This window comes from Barbus barbus (assembly GCF_936440315.1).
Source record: "Barbus barbus genome assembly, chromosome: 23".
NCBI lineage: Eukaryota > Metazoa > Chordata > Actinopteri > Cypriniformes > Cyprinidae > Barbus > Barbus barbus.
Window position 1 is genome coordinate 25,075,300 of NC_136751.1, and position 25,535 is coordinate 25,100,834.

Genomic DNA, 25,535 nt, shown 5'->3' on the forward strand with positions numbered 1-25,535 from the left:
TCTGTAGTGTTAGTGCTTAGCTGTTCTTAGAACTTAATTTCTCACCTATAAAACCTGTTTAGTGATCCATCACCATAGGTGTTACTTTTCTCTATGGAAACTGTTTCTGCCACACAAAAAAGTGAGTTAAATGTTGAAACTACTTTATATAATACAAAGTATATATATATACTATATATATATATATATATATATAGGTTCTTTCAACATTTTAACACACAATTTCTGACTTTGATTCCTCTCAATCCTTACTTAAAAAAAAAATACAACTCAGAATTCTCTTTTCTTCTTGCAATTTCAAATCTTACAATTCTGTTCATATATCTTGCTATTCTGACTTGTTTTCTCTGTTTAAATCTCCCTTTTCCCCCGCCATTAAAAATTGCATTAACAAACTTTTGTCTCACAATTCGGACTTTAAATGTTCTCTCCAAAGTTGGTCTATCTACATCCTTTTTTTTAATATATAGATTTCAGTTTCATCAGATATCCTCTCTGAATAAGAGTGCAGAAAGCAGCTCAGCTAATTCAAAGGATAGTGAGTGCTTCACCATCTGAGGTAATGCTTAATATAGCAGCTTCATTTGAATGTAGATAACCGACCATTGTTGATCTTGGCTCCTTTTGCTTACTGACACCATGTTTAACAAAGCCAGTGTTGAAATGTCAATGAGGAAAGCCCAGTTTGTTGACATTTTACTATTCTATAGATTAGCACTCCAGGCATATGAAATACATCAATATTCTCATAGAAGTGAATTGACTGATTCAACTCAGATTCTAAATGACCTCCTATTAAAACGTTTGTTGCACATTAAATGTTAGTGAGCCTTATCAATGGAAATATGAATTGGTTTTATTAGAATCAACCAATCTGTAATTATTCTAGTTAACATTATCTTCCAGTTATTAGGAGTATTTTTACAGATTCAGTCAAAGCATGTGTGCTACTGACTTGCAGACTATTAAAATGCCATTCTGATCTTCAAAATATATGGTGATCAATAAAGAGAAAAATTATAATAATACTTGAAATTTATATGTGTCTCAGTCCTCTGTCGTGTGTTTCTTGTGTTCCTGCCTCTTGTTTCCATATTTCGTTTGTTTCCTGTCCTCATCTAGTGTGATTATTAGTTCATTCTTGTCCAGCTGTTTTTGTCTCATTATCTATGATTATCCTGTGTATTTATAGTCCTGTCTATTCGCTTAGATTTGGTCTGGTCTACTCGTTACTTCCTGGTGTTCCTGTCTGTGTCAGCCTTGTCTTGCCCTGCCCTGCCTTGTTTGGAGTCATTAAAGACTGTATTTTGAGTTTACTCCACGTCTGCATGTTCCTGTATCCTCCTTGCGTGTACACTGACAATGTGTATATTATTTTTTTTTTATTATTATTATTGTAATATTTTTCTAAAATAATAATAGTACTTAATACTTTCACTTGCCACCAACACTTAAAACTATTTAATAATAATATATTTAAAATTATTTAAAAAATATTGAATTTTGCACACACATCTATTAAAAATTGTGCATAAATATATACCATGCAATTTTTCACATACTATGCAATATGCAACATTATACAGTGCATGTATATGTATATATATATATATATATATATATATATATATATATATATATATATATATATATATATATATATATATATATACACACACACACACACACACACACACACGTCATACACACACACTGTATAATGTTGCATATTGCATAGTATGTGAAAAAAAATTGTCAATGCTAAGCATTTGATATTTAACAACGTGTCTTACAATCAAGATGCACGGTCATTCACAAGTACACAAGAGGGATCTGCACTTGTGTAAAGTGGATTATAATATCTATTTGAGATGTTAAGTTGTGTCTGTAATGGTTGTCTGAGAGATAATAAGACACTCTTTTTATCCACCTATGTGTGTTTAGCATCTCTGAAGAACAATGAATCACAGCACGCACACAAACACCCTTTCACAGAGGGCTATTAATTTGGCTAAAGGACCTCATTACACGGGTGACTAGGTCATCGAGTTTCTCTTCTCCTATTGGTGGAGAATGAAGATGAGGGAAGCTAATCACTTTTTCTCCCTCACTCTCATTTCAGGAATTCAGACATTGTACCCCATGACTCCAACCACAACTTTCTCTTTTATAGTTTCCTCTAAATTTAATTCAAAGCACTTCGCTGTCTAAACAAACAAAACATGCCCGAAAGCTGAAGGAGGCTAGCCTTTGGCTATTAACACACCCCTGCAAAGATGTGCCGGTCCAAAACAGCAATACATCTCCACTCCACTCTCTGCTAATACATCAACATCACTGTGAGCATCTCTGATGTTTGGAACATCTAAAACTCACCTTTACACAAACCAAATGTAACTTTTCAAATAAACATTTAAATGCATTTAGTAGAAACTTTTTACCCCAGTGAATATTTCTCAGGGTAGGTTTGTTTCCAAGTCTCTGCACTGTATATGGACATAGTTTAAAGTCTTTAAACCAATATCGCTTAAGATAAAGGTGTTGTGGCTATATGATGCAAACATGATGTACAACCTTCAAAGACACTGCAAAAAAACCCAAAAAACAAACAAACATATTATTAGATAAGATCATAACATGGACAAAAATGACTAAGGACTATTAAAAATAATGACATAAGAGGAACCAAGTTGTTGTGTTGTTCCTAACCAGCAATGCAGGCTTGCATTTGCAAAGCAGGCTACTTATCTCTGAGCCAGAGTGTCTATATTTGGCTTGTACTGCAAAATGTTTACTTGCATGAGTTAAAATCAAAAGTAAATATTTAGGGCTTTCAGAGCCTTGGAGGCTTTAGGTCCTTAGAGAGAAAATTTAAGAATAACTGTCTGCTTTTGTAAACATTCTGTTCTGTTCTTCTCGGCTGGCCGACCCATTGTGTAATCACAGTCTACAATGCCCCCAAAACAACAACAGTGGGTGTAATTTTAAGATTTTCTTAAATAAATAAATAAATAAATAAATAAATATATATATATATATATATATATATATATATATATATATATATATATATATATATATCCTTCAATATACAGCTCAGAATGTTCGGGACATTCTGTATTATCTGATGAAATTCATGGGCAAGAATACAGTATGTGTAAAAATGAGATGTCAGTGAGACAAAGCAGTTATTAACTTGTTGTGTTTACTAAGGTCAGGCTGTGAACGCCGTCAGCTGGATTGTGTGTCAAAACAAAGACAAATGCAGACTGGACTGACACAGCAGTTATATTTATGGTAATCGTGTTTGTGACCGTCAGTCTCCACCTGTATGATATTCAGACATCTCAACAGCACGGACAGCAAGATAGCCACGCACATCTGTATCTATCTCAGAGTTTTTATTACACAGATAAACACACTGACACAAAGATGTCATGGCGGCATAGAATTCTTCTGTGAACCAAATACAAATATCACAGGCTGTCCACGGTCTCCTTCATCCCTTGCAAAAGCAGATGTTTTATATTTGTTTTACATTTCATTTTCATAAGGAGTATATCAACTAAAATTGAAATGAACAGCAGTATGTTGAAGAAAATGTTTTAGACAATAACAATATTCCTTCTAGCCCTTTTAAGACATTACAAAATAGAATGTAAGGCCAAATGACAGCTGTGCTCATATTAGAAACTGGAACAGCAGCACATTTCCCCGTGTGATATTGATTTTACCCAAAAGTTCAATAAACAAGAAGTTAACGAGAAACTTACATTTCAGAGACAATATTTCCAGTTAACCTAATATGTATATATGTCTGAGCTGAGCTGTTATTAAAGCCAAACTTATACCGAGATAATATAGCAAGTCTCATGACGAATTTGCACTGCTGATCATGAGAGTTTCTACTTTTTTCCCGACACAGCAAGCTGACTTGCGTTTTTGTATAACCCAGTCTGTCCAATCAAAACGTAATCCGTTCAATCCAGAACTTGCAGTAACCGCTGTTCACCCTGGTGCTCATTTGATCTTACACAGCTCTTTTTGTTCTTGACAGAACACACTGCAATGCTCCACAGCTTCAGAACTAGAAGTGGGTCAGTACTCAGGGGGTCATTGATTCAATAACCAACTGTAGTGAACTGATATCATCAAGCGCTCTCAACATCAATGTGCCCATGAGTGAGGCACTTTACCACTATTTGCTCTAAGGTCACCATAGTACATACTTCTAAGCACTAACTAAAGGTCATCAAGCACATCATTGTTACTGTGGCCCATGACGATGGACTAAATGCATTAGTATATTTTACGTTTCTAAGTGTAAATATAGCCACATATTTTCAGAATGAAAAAAACTGAGTTGGACTAGTGAGTAGGGTGTCGGGTGGCCAGTTGTCTGGTTTTAGGTCAGACAGTCCGGTTTTGAAATACCATGTCTGCCTACTGGCACAGGCTTGAGTCAGACACTTATTCGTATTTCTTTTAAGATTGCTATTTTATACTTGATAGTACAGACAGAGAAAGCAAAAAACACTATTTTTTATACTTTTATGGCAGAAATAGTAAGAGTATTATACTAGTACATGGTTCCAAAATCAGAAAGTATTAATGTTTAGTATTATTTTTCTGTTTCACTGAATCCTCCAAAGTGTCCTTCTTTTTGGTGCTATAGAAATGGCCACCCTATGTCCTCTCTTTCCCAAACATGTCCTGGCTGGTATTTTAAAATTGCCTAAAATGTCTGGGTTTTGGCTTTGTTTTACTCTTGTTTTCATAATTGCTGAAGGTAATGACCAAAAGTAGTTTGATCAATAGCATGCAGCCAATGTACATAATCAACCAATCTTGGTATGCAAGGACACAGGATCTACAGAGAACGGACAAAGCACTGCAGAAACATAAAATATGAGGACTGTAGAGAGCATATCAATAGGAAAACAAAGCCAAAACCCAGAAATCTTAATACATTTAGAAAACCTGGCAAGTGGATGTATATGGTTACCCGACTACTGAGTGATGCATTGGTGCCAATGATAGACAGGCCTTAAGCCTGAATGTGTCTCATTTGGACTTCTGAAATTGACGGAGCAATGATTAATAACAAAGCATGACATGATCTCCTTTCTCACTAGATCTGATAGGTTTCAGAATTGCAAACGCAAGCACTGAGCATTCCCATACACCCAAAGGATAGATGCCTTGTTTTGATTGACACCACTGAATACATCAGAACTGAATTGTTTATTTGGTCTTATTCCCCTGATTTGCAGCAAATCTAAATTCTTTTTGATGAATAGTTATTAAGTCTTAACTTTTAAATTGAATAAATCCAACAAAATGAAATGTGCAATGATTCCCTTGTTTAATATGCATAGGTTGCAGACAGCGAATGAGAGCATTTTTAGAGAACTTTGCTAATGCATCCCAGCACTTAGCAAGGTGGGCCGCCCATTCTGAGCCAGAGGGCCTGAACATGGCTCATTTTCAAAAGCAACTTAAGAAGCATACAAATTGGATGCGTAATTCAGATGGGGACAGACACTTTAGCAGTAAATTATGCATTAAAACTGCACAGGTGGCAAAAGGGATTCGTGCAAGGAGCTGGGAATTTACGCATCACCGTCAGCAAAGACTCTCCTCGCAGCCCTCGACCACAACCAACAGATGTTTCTCCATCTTAACATTTGTCTCCCAGCTTCGTCTTAAAGCGCAAGCAACCTCTGTGTGCCTCCAACAGCTTAATCAAACAGCGGTGAGATTATGCTGAACAAAAGTGTTTGGGGACTGACGCCTGGATCAGACCAGGCAGCTGTTCTGACTAATGATACGTCAGCTTTACAGCTGTCATTCAGGGGAATGACCGCAGATTTTGCTGTCTCATTCAAAAAGAAAATGAAGAACATACGTTTTTGAGGGAAAGGGTAATTCTTCGTTCTCTAAGAGGGTACATGGTGGCTGGTGCCTTTCAAGGTTGGGGAAGCACAGAAGCTTCTACCACTAAACCAAGTTAACCTATGAAAATCAAAACCATCATCAATGAAAATTAAAAATGAAAATGAATTTTTATTTTTGCAACCAATTTTTATTTTTACATTGTTTCACTTTCTGTGCAGTCTGAAAATTATCAGAAAATCAGAAAACAGTCTCTTGTTACGCTCTCACACTTTGTAGAATCACACAAGGCTCTTCGTAAGACTCCCCGAGGCAAAAGCGGATGACGTTTGAGGGCTTATTTTATGCCTTATGCCTCAAGCAGAGATGATATAGAGATGTGATTGTGTTCTTAATTTTAAGCTGCATATCCCATCGGCTGGAGTTATGACTCAGAGATGCTTTAGCTAGCCTCTTGTCATGCATGCTGTGGAGACACACACACAATATGACCCACAATCTCTACATCAGTATCAGTTTGATGCATGTTTTGCACAGACGCACTATCCTGCCTGGGGCCTTCCATTAACATATTAGCGTGTGCGCATGTGCTTTGTACTCCTAAAAAGAACTGCATAGTTCATTGTGTTGTCATAAACTCCAGAAGAAAAGCACAATAGCACTGCAGAACCAGCATCGAACTCAACATGTCCTCAGGGCATGGACAGAAAGAAAGCAACAAGGGCCTGAAACAAATCCTTGTGGTACTTCACTCCAAAGCTGTCCAAATTCAGCCTTCCATTGATGGCAAAAAACACTTCTATATACTATCGTTCAAAAGTTTATCACCAAGACATTTCTATGTTTTTAAAAGAAACTGTTACTTCTTTTCACCAGTGTAGCGTTAAACTGGAAATACAATCGGAAATAACATTTTTTGACAGCATTTATTAATATGGGCTAATGTTAAAGAAATACTTCACCCAAAAATGAACATTTTCTGAAAATTTACTCACCCTCAGGCCATGCAAGACGTAGATGAGTTTGTTTTTTTGAACAGATTTGGATTAATTTTGCATTACATCACCAGTGGATCCTCTGCAGTGAATGGGCGCCATCAAAATGAGAGTTCATACATCTGACAAAAACATCACAATAATCCACAATAAGTAAGATTAAGAAGACTTGATGGATTTGTTTCTTACAAACATGCAGCCTTTTATTTCACAAGATGGTAATTGATGGACTGGAGTTGTGTCTATTACTTGTGAATTATTGTGATGTTTTTATCAGCTGTTTGAACTCTCATTCTGATGGCACCCATTCACTGCAGTGCATCCATTGGTGAGCAAGTGTTGTAACGCTAAATTTATACAAATCTCTTCTGATGAGGAAACAAACTCTTCTACATCTTAGACGGCCCGAGAGTGAGTAAAATTACAGCAATTTTAAATTTTTAGGTGAACTACAGTATTCTTTTAAGTTAAGTTATAAAGTGGCCAAACACACAAAAAACTCATTGTTCTTTTGGGAGATATTGAAGGCCTTTTAATGCAACACTGTCTTAAAACAAAAAGAGGAAATTGGAGAGGACAGAGAGATGGGGCTCAGATGCCCAATAAAAAGTGGGCAAGTAAATCACAATCTTCACTGGTACTCAGCTGGCATTACACTAAACAGAAGCTACATCTGCAACAGTGAAGAGAATACTCAGGGATGTAGGCCTTTTATGCAGAATTTCAAACAAAAAGCTGCATCTGACACAGGCAAATAAGAAGAAATGGGCAAAAGAAGAAAGACAGGACTGTAAACATTTAGGGTGAGTATTACAGATAGATAAATCATTCAGGTGTTGAGCTGTTGTGGGAACAGTTTGATCGTAAGGTAAGGTCTGTGAGAAATGTCCTACAAGTCAAATCACATTATGGGAAACAGAAAGAGAAAGCATGAGATGAAACTTCACCTGAATGGCTAAATAAACTGACTAGTAGTTTTGAGATTTGATGAACAATCAATACTTTGGAACTTAGAAGTAGTCTTCACTGTTATTTTTATTAACTTAATTCATCCTTAGTGAACAAAGGTATCTATTCCCCCCTCACAGAATGTTCGAAAGGCAGCGTAAAAACTAACCTTCCACATCCAAGACTGAAACTCAAGTATTTTTCAATCTCATTTGTGGTTTGTGGTCTCTGCTGATCTGCAGTTCAACATGCGAGAGATTCAGAAAACAACATTTCAGATTCAGATTCACAGGCGGGGGAAGAGAGCAAATCACTCTGCCAGAAAGATAGTGCGGTGTAAAAGAGCAGACGAGATTTGGAGATTTCTGGGGGCACAGCAATAGAAAGTCATCTCACATATCAAGTGTTCATTCCTGTTTCTGGGGAAAGAGTGAAGCTGAACACTTCTCACAGTTCGGATTGGTTCACTAAAGGACATAAAGACTGATAGAGACAGTTGGACAGACACATTGATACCTCTTGATGTGGTGAAGTCAAACAACTCAACTCCATTCAGTCTTGAACATTGAACAGACACTAGCTATGTTCTAAAACATAGTGATCTACCTCACTACCTACATAGGCAGCTGCTTCTAAGAGTGCTTCTAAGCTCTACACATGCATCCACACTCATACAAATAGTACTGATCACAACTGGTTTGATTCACCAACTGATTTAATACATTCCACAAACACATTTTCGGTAAAATAGTCAACTTTTAATCATTACCAATACATAATCACAAATTTGTATTAGCATTTATAATGTGCATCAATTATAACCATATTTATAAGCAACATTTCTGATTTTTTTTTTTTTTTTTTTACAGACATTGTCACAGTGCATTCTGGGATTCCCTTTCACCTTACAATAAAGCTCCATTTGTTAACATTAGATACCCAGCCAACAGAGAATTTTCTCAGAACTTTGTCTAATGTTCTGGCAAGGTTTTCTCAAAGTTCTGAACAAACATTCCTACAATTACACTATTATATATAATGTTCTGGTCTTTAATAATGTTCTAAAAAATTACATTACACATTACGCACAAAATATTTTTCATTATAGTTTGACATTTGTCTGTTGCTTGTCTATTTGTTTCAGAATGTTCAGAGAACATTGAAAAGTAAAAAAAGTTATTCCCTTAATGTCTGCAAAATGCAAAATGATAAAATTGATTGCACCCATAATATTCATCCCTAAGAAATCGTTTTAAAAAACATCTTTAAAAAACGACATTTTGAATGTTCAGAGATCATTTAACAAATAATATTTTCATGAGTCACTGGGAACATTAACAAACATTTTAGTAAGCTGGGTAACTGCTGTAATTAACATTTACTAATAAAAACACTTTTAAAAACTTTCAACATTCATGATTAAATTATTAAAATCAAAAGTTGTAAAAAGAAAGCATGGATCTGTGCTAACACGAACTAATAATAAATAGTTGTAACCTTAACAATAATTAATAAATTAATATATTGTAAAGAATGTAGTCATTTTTAATTAATAGCACCTTATGCATTAGTTAGCATTAACTAATTGGACCTGAAGTGTGACTTTTTTTGTCAAAATATTTATGTAACAATACATAATCATAAGGATTCATAGAAAAAAAAAATTGTATTTTACTGAGAGATTTTTTTAATGAAGCACAAGATCAAAAGGTACATTTCACACACCCACAAATACAAAGAATTTAAATTTATATTTCTTCCATTATTTGCTTTGATAGACTGTTATTGTTTGAACTCTATAAAGTCTTTGATATGTGACAGAGATGCATTTTGGGGCAAAGGCCCTAAATAATGATGAGTGATAAAAATTCCTTTGTTGCCAGAGCGAGAGTTTTTTAATCTTCATTTTGTCACCTCACGCTGTGCAGGGCTCAAGTCAGACATTTTTTTGTCTACACAAAGATATATTTACTTTTCCCTCTGAAATGATAATGTCTCTGTTCTCTGAATTACATTAAAAGAGAGAGAGTGCGATAGAGAGAGCTAGAGATGGACTGATCAATATGCTGACAAAAGAGAATTTCACTGTCCCTCATGCGTTCCTCTGTGGCTCCCATATCAAGGGCCAAAAATGGACTAGCTGTCAATAACAGTCAGGCTTTTGATCTGCAGGGCCCTCTCTGTCCATAAAAAAGTGGTCTTTTATTGAACAGATCCTTACAATTACCTTTATATGAAGGACGATGAGACAGTCACCTTTGGTAATTGCACCAGCTGTCTCTAGAGATGCTTGTTTAGGGAATTAACACACGAAAAACACACACAAATGAAATCGTGGGTAATATAAAAGAATGTTGTGAAGCTGTGAAAACCTATTACAGCAGAATAAGCTTCAAGAAGCAGTTCTCACTCACTGAAGAGGGAATCTTTTAGGGCAAATAGTCTAAAAATAGGAAAGATTTTAAAAAGTGTGTTATTTTGCCCCAAAAGAGATTTACTGCGTGAGTTGAACGCAGGGATAAAAATAGCAGGTTGTGATGTCATGCGTTTTACAGGGAGCTGTGAAATAAATTGATGAGACATTTTTCACAGTGGGCTTCTACCCAACTCTGATTCATGGTGCTAAACTTCCCTGCAGCTCTGCTGCGTCAGCAGAAACATCAACACAGTGGTCAACACAGAAAGCTGCATAAATGCACATCGCTGACAAACAATGACAGGCGCATATTGAGCGTGCATATAAACAAACGTTCAAACGAGCAATTATGCTTCTTGTATAAGCTCGGATGGACTATGCAATACAAATATGGAAAAAAGCAGTGATTAAATCTGATTTTGTGCCACAGTTTGGCTTTAGACAGCTCACATGACTGTGTTTGTATTGAGGATATCACAGCTCATTGGAGTCTGAGAGGACTCCCCGTTGGGACACTAATGGCGAAACATGTGGAAGAGTTTCTACGATGGTGAGATTCCATGGGGTTGGAAACTGAACCCACTGAGGATCAAGTGTGTGTGTGTCCCAGAGATTAATCTTTAGCGTACTGATACTCACTGTACCAGACCTGGATGCTGTGCTGATATGCCGAGCCTCGATCAGTATTGGCAGGCTGTGGTTTGGAGCTTATTGCATGTAATTCAGATGTCAATCTCTGCCAAGCAGGTAGCAGACACACACACACACACACATGGGCACACACAGGAGTGCAATAAAAATGACACTATTTCTAATGCTGCAAGAATAACAACACTGTCTACAATATCCAGTACAGACATTTATTGTTTATATATTTAGCTATATTCAGGAACTCAAAAACAGTGTCTTTAAAAAAATATATTTTTTAATCTGTGTTTAGTATGATTATTTATCGACAGTGCTGGGTAGATTACTTTGTAGTCTGGTCAATTTTTCTTTGTCAGTTGTACTCTGTTAGTGATTCCAAATTACATGACAAAAACACATTATTAGGAAAGGCGATTTGCAAAAAACCCTTATATTCACTTCTTCTGTAGATGAAGCTGGATCACGAATGACGTTCTTCCCTGCACCAGAGTCGACACAATAGCGGACAGCTCTCAGCTCACTAAGGTAAGACAGCCTTGTCAATCAACTATTTGTGGGAGGGGCCTGTACAGAACTACGCCATTCCGACAGGAATCTCAAAACAGCCTGATTTGAGAAAGGGGATTTTAAAATAGGGATTTAAAAACAAAAACACTGGGTGGATTTTTATCATTATAGGATGGATGTGTACGCACACTTCCTTCACACATTTATGTTCAAACAACTTGAAAAGTGAATTTTGCTTCCGAAGACCCCTTTAACAACATGAAGTGCATTAACATTACATTAACCACTCAGTGATAACTTAAATAAAAACTAAATATATTCATCAGTAGTTGATGCAATGTTAAAGTGTTGAGAAAACACTTCTTAAAACTGAAATGATATTTGCAATTCCTCTCAATTTTCTATATTATATTAATAATTATAGCCAGCTGACTAGTGACAGATCACAAAACTGGAAGACTTTCTGACTGTATCTCAGGAAAAGACTATTTTAGAAAGGAAAATTTAAAAGATAAAAAAAAGATTAACAATCAATAAATTATGAATACTTTATTGCTACTGTGTTAATATGTAATCATGTAATCAACATGTAATCATGTTGCTGTCTATCTATGGAGGGTCAGAAAGCTCTCAGATTTCATCAAACATATCTTAATTTTTGTTCTGAAGATAAACAAAGGCCTTACAGGTTTGGAACAACATGAGGGTGAGTAATAAATGACAATTTTCAAAATTGGTGAACTATTCCTTTCTGAATGGCTTACTTCTACATTAAAAGAAAAGAAGGTTAGAGCATTTGGTACGATTATTGGATCTGCTCTACTGTAATGTGCATGACTGCAGAGAAAATGGTGGAATAAGTGGCAGATCCACACCACTTGCAGTCCAATTGTGCTCATGTTGCTACTTAATCAAGGGACTGTAGCAGATAGAAAATGATGGTGAGGTGGAGATTCATGAGAGGTAAAGGGGAAAAAAGGAAGCAGGAGAGCTTGTTTGAGAGTGAACTTCAGCAGGCTGACTCTGCAGGGAGAATTGTGCTTGCAATCACAGGAAATAAGACATGTACTGCACTAGCAGAGTTCACCAGTTCACCAGGTCACCTCCGTCGGGGGGGCATTTAAGGGGGGGGGGGGGGTAAGGGGGATCGGTCGATCTGTGTCTCTGTGTCTCAATGGGTGTGGTGGCACTATCTTTTGTGCGCTGTTTTATCAGTACTTTCAGTACTTGGCACCGACCCTGTGCACCAGCCGGAACCAATGGAAAATAAGAGGGTGGATAATGACGGAGGAAAGACAAGCACATGTTATGCTAGAGAGCTGAGTACATGGGGAAAAGAAATGCGAGTGGTTGCGCAGCAGCAAATGGAACCGCAGTGGTAGTTGATGACTAAGTTAAGCCAATGGCCAATGCTTAACTGGCCGGCCATCACCAACTGCATGAACCGTCAGTGACAAAAGCCAAAAAAGAGGGAAAGGAAATGACAGCGCCGTGCCAAGTGAACAGAACTCCAACAGGTAGAAAACGAGATCTGACTGCTGTACCAAACCAGCAGTAGATAGAATAATAGACAATATTGTTGAGAACTATTGAGATATAACAGTTGAGCAGCTGTTCCCTGAGTGAAATGACTTGCGCAGATTTACTGATGCACAGGAGAAACTGCTTTGTAATGGTATAAACCAAATGTTGATTTGATTTGGTCTGTAATTGATTTGGATGGGCACACAGGCTTAGATCCCAACTGAAACATGTCTGCTTGATTAGATGAGTGACTTTACAGATTGAGTTTTTAAGGGGCTGTACAGCTCTTGTGATTTTTACAACAATTTTGTTCAGGACTGATTGTCATAGATGAATATGGCTTAATATAAACCTGTTAAATATGAAATTATAAGACTTAAGGCTCAGAAAGGTTTTAAACAGAAGCTTTGGAAAATTATGTAATTAGAAACCATGTCAGAATATGAAGAGGAGGTGATATTAATTATTCCTGAGCAACCTGTTGTATTGGGTTAAAAATATCAGAGTTTCTCTGAAATTATTTCTGGAAGTTTTTTTTAGGGTGGTTCAGGTGAGGTAATGGAAGCGAGAGTGTAAAAACAAGCACATGCAGTTGTCAAATTGTCTAGGATAGTACGGAATTGGATAGTTTTGGTGGGTCAAAAAAGGGTCAGCTTAGCTCATGCCCTTCTTTTTAAACACAATGTGAGTTGTGGTGTCAGTATCTTGAAAGAGAATTTTACAGTGACTAAACCAGAAATGGCATGCATATGAAATCTATACTGCACTATACCTGTTCCATACAGAGAGAGAGAATGTGTGTGTGTGTGTGTGTGTGCGCGTGTGCATGAATGATCAAGTAGATGAGATACTCAAAAAAAGAAAGAGGGAAGGAAAGTGAGAGAGAACATACACATTGTGGATACAGAGATGATGGACTGTGCAGCTGGAAATAGAGACAGGTTACAACCATAATGAGAATCATGCAGAGAGCCGTCTGTTCACAGGATGTGCACAGGCACTTTTCACAAACAGGATACACATGCAAGAAATATTACATATTTTAGATAAACTATTATTAAACATTAAATAATTTAGCAAGGAAACACGTCAAACATCTGCATCCATGTATCGCATCTGTATTCAAATTTTTTAACCAATATCTGAAATGTTAAATTGATTTTAAATCGCTCAACTAATTTTAATGACCAAAAACATTATATTTGTCTGTGTCACAAACATGGAAGCCTGTTGCAGTCACAAAAATACAGTATGCAACTCTATCTCACAATTCAGACTTTCTTGCAGTTTTTAAGGTCCTTGCACACTGAGTCTGAAATCTCGTATGCATTTTTATTATTCATATTCATATTTGGCATCCTTTCGTAAAAAAATGCTTGCTACGGATGCGAAAACACAGAAAATCAAACCTGATCCGATTTTTTTTTTTTATGATGGACAAAGGTTTTGGAGGCAGTGTGTAAACATGACTGACAACGCGAGGTTGTATTTATTTTTTAACATGCAAAAATTTCAGACTCTAAAGACCTTTAGTTCATATCTCACAATTCTGATTTTATTATTTATTTATTTTTTTAAATTAGAATTTAAACTCAGAATTCTGAGGTAAAAAGGAGGATAAAATGATTACTATAAATAATTGTTTTTAATTACATGGCAGAAACAAGATTTCATACAAACCTGTTAACACAATATTTTACCTTTTTTTATTATCATAATAATAATGTTTGTTCCTAAACTATCTAACCCCTACTGAAATGTACTTTTCTGGTGTAGTTAATTATTATAATTTATTTTATAATTGATGAATTTTGTAGATTTTATTTGACATTTATTTAATATTAATATTTGTTGAAAATATTGTTGCCTAATTTTGGGCAACAGGGCTGCAATATTCTAACCACAAAATGAACAGTTAATAAAAAAAAAACAAAAAAAAAACATCCAACATATTCAGTTTGACTAGAGGTTCTCAATCAACATTATCTGAAGCATATTCTGAGGCATCATCTCTCACTGTCCGATAGTAAAAAAAAAAGTCCTGGCCTGATTTTGTACCCTGTTGATGGAAAGTGCCAGCAGTATGTGAAATGCATTTTGTGCCAGGACTTGGGCGGCCAACAGTAAAGCACGGTGACGTATCTTATCTCTACCGTCATTTCTTAGTGCTCATATTGTAAAAACAGGATCAATTCGGCACAGATGTCTTGCCCTCATCCATAACTTAACCTCCCTCCCCGTCTCACAGAAGCAGGCTTACACAAAACGAATTAAACTTTCCTCAGACAGCTTGAAAAGTGCTCTTGTGTTTGTGAATTCATAAATATAAATGGAAAGGGATTCTCATGTTCAGGATGGTGGAAGAAACCTTGCTGTTGTGCACTGGTTGTCGCTCAAGTGTGTAATATCTTAAGTGAATGAGTGCCAGGGGAAATATAGACTTCTATGGAGAGTGAGAGCTGCTTGGGAGAACAAGTCAACACATTAGCCTTAATACTGATTACGGCACAAGGACAAGATGACAATTTTACACAGAGTAGGCCAACCGAGAGGTCATGATGGAATTGAACAGCTAAATAAGACTGGTAGAGACACTCCGTTCAAGAAACTGTCACAGCACTCACTCAGAGACTTCTATTTATTGCAAGATATCTTTAGATATGTATTATACTTTCATTCAAGAGAAACACATTAAATTGACCAAAAGTGACAGTGAAGACTTTTATATGTTACAACAGATTATTATTTCAAATGCTGTTCCCTCTATTTATCAAAAAACCCTGACAACATGTGTTATGGTTTCCTCAAAAATATTAAGCAGCACCAAAATATTAGAATGATTTCTGACAGAGCATGTGACACCAAAAACTGAAGTATTGGCTGCTGAAAAATCAGCTTTGCCATCCCATGAATAAATTACATTTTAAATATATATTCAAATAGAAAATATTTATTTTCATTTGTAATAATATTTCACAATAATACTTTTTTAACTGTAGTTTTGATCAAATAAATGCAGCTTTGGTGAGCATAAGAGACTTCTTTCAAATACATTTTTAATGTTTGTTTCATGGTAAATATTCATATAAGAATTAAAATTGCGCTAAACTTTGGTGTAATTGTAGCAAAAGTTCATGGTTTCTGCGAGTCTAGGAGTTCAGTGGAAATTCCACTTTTCTTTTCTTTCTTTATCAGTCATGATGGATTGGGCTGTTTTATGCTGCTTTGTGAACGCTTAGCCCATATGGAATTTTAAATGCTGAAATATATGCACGGTTCTACTAAATAATTAATCGAGACTCTAACGTGACTGATATAGGAAATATCTACTGATTTGCATAAAATATAAATTTTTAATCTTGAAAGACACAATGATTAATTGAAGATCCTTTGTTCATGGTGCATCGTTATTTTAATAGTCACCCTACAATGCATAGCTAAAATATAACCCCTACAAAGCATATGGACACAAGTATTCTTTATAAAACTACTTTTCAATTAACATAATGATGATTTAGATTGTGTGTGGGAACAAATGTTCCACTCAAGGACATTTGGTCATGCATGAAAACTACCTACACCGTGGATACCGCTGGCTGCAAAACAGTTTATTAAAAATACTAAATAATGAAAATAAAAAAAAATTGAGAAGGTGTTGGTTTTGAGGTTATGTCATTTTCTCAGTAAAAAGAAAATGTTCCTTTTTTTTGTTCCTTCCACAAAACTATTATATGCTCCAGAAGACTTACAATATATGCAGTGTTGTTATTGTTAATTAAAACTATAAAGATCTATCTATCCATCTAACTATCTATCCATCTATATAAATAGTACTAAAATACCACTGGACATATAGTGCAAGTGTCATACATGTGATACATTTCTGTCCTTTTCCAGAGTTTGACAGTCTCTGGTCACTACATGCTTTCATTATATGGAAAATGTCAAAAGTTTTTTTTTTCTTTTGGAAGAACTGTGAGCCAAACACTGATAGACTATAATGGTTTGTGCAATCTAATTCTAACCCATGTGTGACGATAAAAAGTGTCTGTGACGGTAAAACTGCCAGAAGTTCTCCACCAAGGTGTATACTTAGAGGAGCTTTAGGACATTTCTGGCCTCCCAAACAGCAAAAAAGAGTCCAGCACAACTTATGTAGCAGGGTGTTCTGCTCCAGCTTGGTGTCACAGCCTTTTTTTTTTTAAAGAGTAATTTGCAGGATGTGCCACCAAAGTAATTCTCATCTCCCATCATATATCATTCTAGGCAGCCTGCAGCAGCCCGTATGACCCTGCACTGCATCAGCTAAGAGATGAGCTGCTTCTTACATTTATCCATAAACTGTGGGTCTTAACAGAGTTCTCTTCTTGGCCTCACCTAATGCAGAGATATGAGGACAGAATGATGTAGTCAATTCCAAGAGTTCTTTCATTAGACAGAGTGTTACAAAAAGAGTCCCAGCACCAATCCACATCCATTAGCTGCTTAGAGTCTCTCTGCAGCTAAAACAATACAATGATACAAGTGATTTTGCACTAAAATTTGGCGACAACAAGGTATCTTAGGAGGCAGCATAATTATGCTGCCTTTTTGGATAAGCCTTTGTGTTTGGATGCTGCTTCCATTGGCAGTTTCCTAGGTTTTGTAACAGAGCAAAAGAAACTGGCTGGCATTTTTAAATTGAAACCGCGAGTGTAGAAAAAAATTCACTGTTTGTCTTGATTGACAGATATTTTAATTTATGGATGAATACAGTATACAGTACATTCAAAGTAATCTCCAATCCAATCTAAACCCGATATCTATCAGGTAATAATAGACAGAAATGTAGTATGTGTGTATATTTGTATCTTTAAACCGAAAAATTTAGCACTGTATCACTTGCTCATCAATGGATCCTCTGCAGTGAATGGGTGCCGTCAGAATGAGAGTTCAAACATCTGATAAAAACATCACGTCCACATGTAATCGACATGAGCAAAAAGCTGTGTTAGAATGAAACAAACCCATAATTAAAAGACATTTTTTAACTTCAAACCATTGCTTCTGGCTAAAATATGAGCCCTCTGTCCATAATATTGCTTTCTCCAGTGAAAAAGTAATCTCGTCTGAATCAGAAGTTTTAGTTTATGGATATGCAGTGGAAATGCAATAAATTATATACGTACATTCACCATCATCTCCATACAGTCTAATAAACTCAACATCTTAAAATAGACAGGAAATTATTGAATGTAGGTGTGTGTGTACATTGGCTGGGTAGCCAGTGCTGGAGGAGGATGAGGAGAACAGACAAGGAGAAAAAGAACAGCTTAAAATGAAATTGCTCTAGGCGAGTATAAACACTGTCACACATCTTACAGCATTTTAGATTCTACTCTACAGCAGTTAGCCAAGGTTTGATACTGAGAGACATTAGTTACCTGAAAACCTCCAGAGACACTTTCAACACCTAAAAATGGAAGAGGTTTCCCTTTCACTCATGTCCTCAAAGAAGAACAGCATGAAGTCAACATGAAAGAGGGGAAGAGATAAAGGACACCTGTCGACACAGAAGAGAATGAACAAAGTTGGCCTTTTAGGCTATAGGCGTGTACATAAGTCTATATAAAGTGAAACTAGTAGTTTGTACCATAAAAATAAACTAATTCATAACTATTAGAAGCATAGTGCCCATTCAACCTAATATTTTAAGCAAATATTTGTAAGTTTAACACATTAAAGATATGTTCACCCAAAAATGAAAAAAAAAAAAAAAATGCTTGGAACAGAGAAATGTATTATTACATCACATGCTCACCAACAAATCCTCTGCAGTGAATGGGTGCCGTCAGAATGAGGGTTCAAACAGCTGATAAATCCCTCAAGACGTTTTTAACTTCAAACCATAGCTTCCGGCTAAAATACAAGCCTTCTATCCATAATATGGCTTTATATGTCAGTTGATTTTGATGTGAAAGAACAACAAAGGATGGATTCTATCACTGCAGGAAACATTATTATGGATTATGGATAACAGATTTTGGATAATGGATTGGCCAGAAGTGATGGTTAAAGGCCCATTTTTGATGGCTTTGTTTCTAACAGTCATGCAGCTTTTCATTTCAGAAGATGTTAATAATTGGATAGGAGTCGTGTGGGTTACTTGTGAATTATTGTGATGTTTTTATCAGCTGTTTGGACTCTCATTCTGACGGCACCCATTCACTGCAGAGGATCCATTGGCGAGCATGTTATGTAATGCAAAATTTCTCCAAATCTGTTCTTATGAAGAAACATACTTTTCTACATCTTGGATGGCCTGACTGTGAGTAAAATGTCAGCAAATTCTCATTCTTGGCTGAACTATCCCTTCAAGTCAATGATTAATTGCCTTGATTATTGTAAATACAATAAGTTGTCATGTTTTCCATATAGCATTTGCTGAACAACTGAATGACACAACTAAATAAAAATAAATACATGTAAATAAAAATATATAAACTGTGAAAATTATGCATTATACCATCATATTTTGGATGACCATAAATCAAGACAGTGTTCCAGCTGCCAAAACTTTTTCCTTCTTTTGACTGACTAAAATATTGTAAACAGCACAGTGATTTTGTAATACTGCCAGGACAACAGATGCGTAAAATATATATATATTAAACAGAGAGGCCATAAGTCCCCTGTTCACACTCAGTACAACAACAAACTTTTGTTTTGTATTCCTGTCAAGAAAGAGACAGCTCTGTAGCCAACAGAAGCAGGCACGGCCAAAAGACAGAAATAAAGCATTACCTTACCACACAGCATTGCCAAGAAGCCATTAAACTGAATGAAATTATGAGAGAAGATTGGAAGATTATTCAAAGTGACAGTATTCTCTGAGCCCCATAAGATAAGTTTCAAGCAAGCTGAAGATAATTTCCAGAATAGTTTCCAGACAGAATTCAAGCTCACACCCTACTTTTGGAAATTATCTTTTTTTTATTCAGCACAACTCATTCAAAAGCTTTTTTCTGGTGAGATTCCAATTACTAGTTTCTTCAGTCAAAAAACGTCTATGGCTTACACGTCAGTACACCTCTGTGATTTGCTTCTACTCCGAATCTGGGAAAAATCTAGACTGCTATAAATGTATGTACGGGAAGAAAGCAGACATCCAGAAGCCAATGGTGAATTCCCTCACAGTTGTTCAAATATGACATGGGATGCTTGTCAACTATTAGTCCAGGGGCGTTGGCATGCACGACTGTAACCTATTTGTTCTATAGCTTTTAATGAGCTTTAGTTTAGTTAATTTCTATTCTGTTCTTGTGGATGAATGTTAATTTATGCCTCATTTATGCTGGTTGACAAGCACTTGCAGCTATGAAAAATGTTGTTTTCACTTGAAGTGGAAGGTGTGAAATATTCAATTTCAGGGGACCTATTTGCTCACAGCATGTTATAATAAAATGAAAACAGCTATTAAAAAATAATACAAAAAGCACAAAGGAAAAAAAGCCATCTCTCTTAATATTATCCGTCTTCACTGCAACAGGACATATAATTACGGCCAGGGTGTCACAACTATAAAATTCATGTTTTTATTGTTCTTCTAACGCATCTAAAATGAGGCACTTTGATACATGTGCTATTAAAATGCACTAACCTGCACACATGCAATTATTTTGCAATCTTTTAAGTGCATAGTTTGCTATAGTCCCAAAGAAAGAGTGACCACAGAACATCTGAAGGGGAGTCTCATTAAAAAAATAATCCTTTTTGAAAAGAAAAAGCCCTGGAGTTTTTAACAAAACATCATATTTGCAATGTACAAGTTACTTTTAGGACCACAGGATTGAAACTTAACCCGAACTCCAGGTTTCTCACACCTCTTGTACTTTTCCAGACATTTGGGATTAGTGAATCCTGAAATGTATTTTATAAACTGCCTTCACATAATCCATCTATCTTGACTTACACTGTCTCCAAGCAACAGAGCATCAGTCTTAAAGAAGGGGAACTCATTTTGGCAGGATTGGGTGATAGGAAAGTGTGTACGGGGAAGATCATGCTATTAGATCTGACCTTTCTTTTATGTGTATTACACATGTAACCTGCCAACATGACAGATTTTTCGTGCAATCCCTGGAGGCAGCACAATGGGAACAAGCCACTGTTGTTTACAGGTAAACACATCAATAGACGTCGATAAACTCTAAGCTTTTTTTTCTAGAAGCTTTTACTAAATACAAAGAATATTATTTGCACAGCATTTTAATGAATGGAATGGACAAAAGGTGTTTTGCAACATGGGACCAGCCAGTTTCTAAACAAGAGAAGACAGCACACTTATAGTAGAATAGCTAATGATTCATTATAATTCTGTTAATGAGGTGAGCCACCAGTGCAAACCTATATAATATGCCTTCATGGATTTGATAGAATCATAAAGAATGCAAGACGTTGTTTATCACATTTTAAATAATTAGACGTGTGCTGACCTGCAGGCACATTTAAAAGAAACATTATAGAGCCACTGTAAAGTCACTTCACAACAATGATGGATTAAAATCTCATCACAATAAACTAGTGGTGATTCGTGCATGAACAAATCTGTTTAAATCAAATCTTTTGTGAATGAATTGTTTGCTTGCCAATGATGCTTGTGATGCTTAAACACTCTTTTCTGGAGTCTCTCTAGATGAGGGGTAGGCACCGTCGGTCCTGGAGTGCCACTGTCCTGTAGAGTTTAGCTCCAACCCTGAAAAACTCACCTGCAGCCCTAGTAATTCTGAAGACCTTGATTAGCTTGTTCAGGTATGTTTTATTAGGGTTGGAGCTAAACTCTACAGGACAGTGGCACTCCAGGACTGACATTGCTTATGCCTACTCTAGATGATTCATAGATGCACAAATTGTAATACATACATTGACTTTAAGCGAATCAATTAATTAACTGAATGAATCACTCAAAACACACACAGTCCTGGCATAACCTGCAGAAAGGGCTTCTGAACTAATCCCAGAATGAATCTAAACAAACCATTCAAAAGATCCTCAAGAAGGATTCAAAAGAAGTCTAAAATAAAAAGCATCTGAATTAATTTAATCAAAGTTGTTGTGATGTAATAAACAAAGCTGCAGTCACAGTTGTCATTATGTTATTGCATTTTTTACAATAAAACACTGATCTGCCCTGAAGTCATCTAAAAACTTTTTTTAGTAATTAGTCAAAAAGAAATTCATCAGCCAGAAATACTGAAGTGATTTTAAATCAATTTTAAAAACTTGAGCTGTGTTGGAGTCAGTATGTGGTGCTGGGCTGTTTTGTTAGTCTCTCTATGTGGTTCTGGGCTGCTGCGGCCTGCTGGGATTAAAATGAACAAAAGAAGGGAAGCTTTCAGCATGAGACTGCAGAGGAAGCAATCAAACACACACACACACAGAGAGAGAGAGAGAGAGAGAGAGAGAGAGAGAGAGAGACCGAGAGACACAGAGAGAAAGACATAAGGAATGCTGGGGAAAAAGACGATGGGGCTTAAACATCTTCCCTTCTCCGGTCCAAAAGGAAGCTGGCACATGAGCTTAACCCCAGCAGCAGGCCGTGGACAGGACAAGGGCTTCCCTTACTCATAATGAGCTAAGCCTGTTTTAAAAAGGGATGGAAAGATTATGCCGGGCCCTAGAGGAGAAGGGGATCTGAGAGCGGACTTGTCTGCCTGTGTGAATGGATAAGAGGGATCAAAGGCCCTGGGCAGGCCCCTGTAGGACCCAGGCCACCCCTCAGACCCCTGTAATGAACACTCATCAGAAAACTAATCTCCACCGCCAACACAGGCTCCTTAATTAGATTAGCACAGCATCATAAAAGGAAAATAAACTGGTCATTTGGAGGAGTTCAGATATTTTGATTGATATCTTTGCGGTTAGCTACCGTTGTTTTTAGATTGATCACATTTTTTTTTTAAATGCTGCTATTAATTATTCTCTGTAATATTGTGGTTTAATGTTAAATATTAATTGCTACTGGTATTCATTTTCAGGACTATTTTTTCCCCTTTGCTCAGTCACAAAAACTCAAACACTTGCATATCAACTCATTTGCATATTCAACTAATAATCAACTATTTTGTTAATAAAAAAAATAAATAAATATGAACTTATGAACTTGTTTTGTTAATAAAATAAAAATAAAAATAAAATGTGTGTTTTTAATGTCCTCTGATTTTAATTGTTATTTGCTTTAATTTTCAGGACTCTTTTTGTTCCCTTTGCTCAGGTCACAAAAACTCAAACACTTGCTTATGAACTTCCTTTGATAAAATAAAATAAAATGGTTATTGGCATTAATTTATTCATTGAGAATATCAAGATCCGTGTCTTTTTAGGTTGAACAGTAAATCACTTTTCCATCCTGCACTATTAGACTGCAGCTTCACCTCACATGTTCGTTTAACTTTCTCCTTTTTAATACATGTGCTTGCTGCCTCTTCATCCGCTGGTTCTGTGTCATCTTCACAATTCTGAATAGGCAATAGAAATTATTGCAGTAACATCATCACAAATCCAGCTGCAGAGGTGAAGCGCAATAGGTGGGTTGCCATGCATCAGTTATCAAAAAGATTTGAGATTTGCACCTTGACATTAGGATTTTCAAAGCAACATGAGGCAGTTGGCAGTGAATGAGTTTGGCCTGCAATTTCTGATCCAATTTTAGCCCCCAAAATGAAGCAGCTGATAGAGTTGGAAACAGGTGATAACAGGTGGATCAGTTAGAAAACTGGATACTTAACAGGAGAGATAAAAACCTACATGATCAGTCTTTGGATTTCTTTCATTAAGTTTTGAGACACGAAACAAAACATGATCTGCAACTGCCATTACTTCAAAATATTTCCATTTATAACTAAATCAGAAATGATTACAAATGTATTTAGCTTTATAATGATATATATAAATAAAGCAGCACATTTTTTGAGATTTTATTTTATTTTATTTTATTTTGAGCCCTGAATCAGCTTATTAGAATGATTTGTGAGAGATCATGTGAAACTGAAGAATTTAGTAATGGTTCTGAAAATTCATTAAACTATATTAAAATACAAATAATAATAATAATATAAAATAATTGAAATTGAAATATTTCACAACATTACTGTTTTGCATCCTTGGTGAGCATAAGAGACTTCTCTAAAAAAATCTCTATCCATGTATAACATGCAAAATATGGCAAATTTGTTTTTCTGCTGACTGTGTTGACAGTTCGTTAGATGGACTTGAAAATTAGTTGTGAACCATTAACGTTAAATATCATTATGTAAAATAATTGCTATTTTAAGTTTTGTAGTTTGCTTCATCTCAGTACTCAACTAATACAGTGGATCTCTTTCCATCTCTCTCTCTCTGCAAGTTATTTGTCCTTGTTTTCTTCTCCCACAATCCCTCTCAGCACCCCCCTTACACACTTGCACTTACAGTCACTGAGACGCCATAGTTTGTGATGTGCCAGGACGAGCCATTGAAAAAACACTTCCTGTGGCACTCCACTGCTGCTGGAGAGCATGTGAGAGGAAAAAGGGAATAGAGGTATATTAATACACATTTTGGGGAAACACTGTCAAACTAATGGTTTTCTTGGCACTGGCACATTTTGGCACAGAGGAGAGGAATCTAAGGAAACTAAGGAAAGTACTGCTCTCTTCTGACATGCTCTGAATATCAACACAATAGACTCCAAAAAAACATCATTTTTCACCGGAGAGATGGAAAAACGGGAAGATATTGTATTGTACTGTAAGCAAAAATGCAGCGATGGCAGGCTAAACGCTTATCGATGACAACAGAAGAGGAAAGTCTAGACGTCTATCGCATGTACCGGTTCTGACTGCTGATTTTATACTAGCTCCAAACACAAATTAAAACAAAAACAAGAGAAGAACTGAGAATACAGCATGTTCTAGGATTAAATCTTTGCTTTTTTTCCCTAGCTTTATCACATAAGGGAAGCAATTGCTGTGCATAGTCTCAGGGACTTGAAAAACAGGGGAAAAACTTCCCACACATTATTTCCTCTTCAGCTGTAATGGGTTGACACCAGAATCTCAAGGTAAGTCCTGTTGAAAAGCAGCATATGCAACATCTCGCATGCTAATGATTATCTGTGAGGCGGGTGCTAAAATACTGAGATATTAGATATTATATAAATGATGTTTATTAATCATTCATGGTAACCAAGTCCATTAGAAGCTACAGACCTGTGCCAAACTACCAGATTTTGGCAGAGACTGAGCGGCAGCCATTCACATTTAATGAACCAATTACTGTCATGCAGTGATTGTAGATCCTCACTGAATACCGCTCAATATAGAAGATCTGTTGCATCCACACCATGACTACTCTCATTTATCTCATGTTTGTCTCTCTGATAATTATGTGACATGATGGTAAATTTGCTAAATGGATGTGAATGTTTCAAGTCTGTTTAGGTAATTATGATTGTGTTCATGTTGGCTGCCTCTCCAGCGACTATTGCTGCGTTTGAGTTTTAAATAAAACAACAGCGTAATCTACCCAACTGTTCACAAAGCCGAGTGGTATCTATCAAGATGACTTATCAAATGAAATATTTG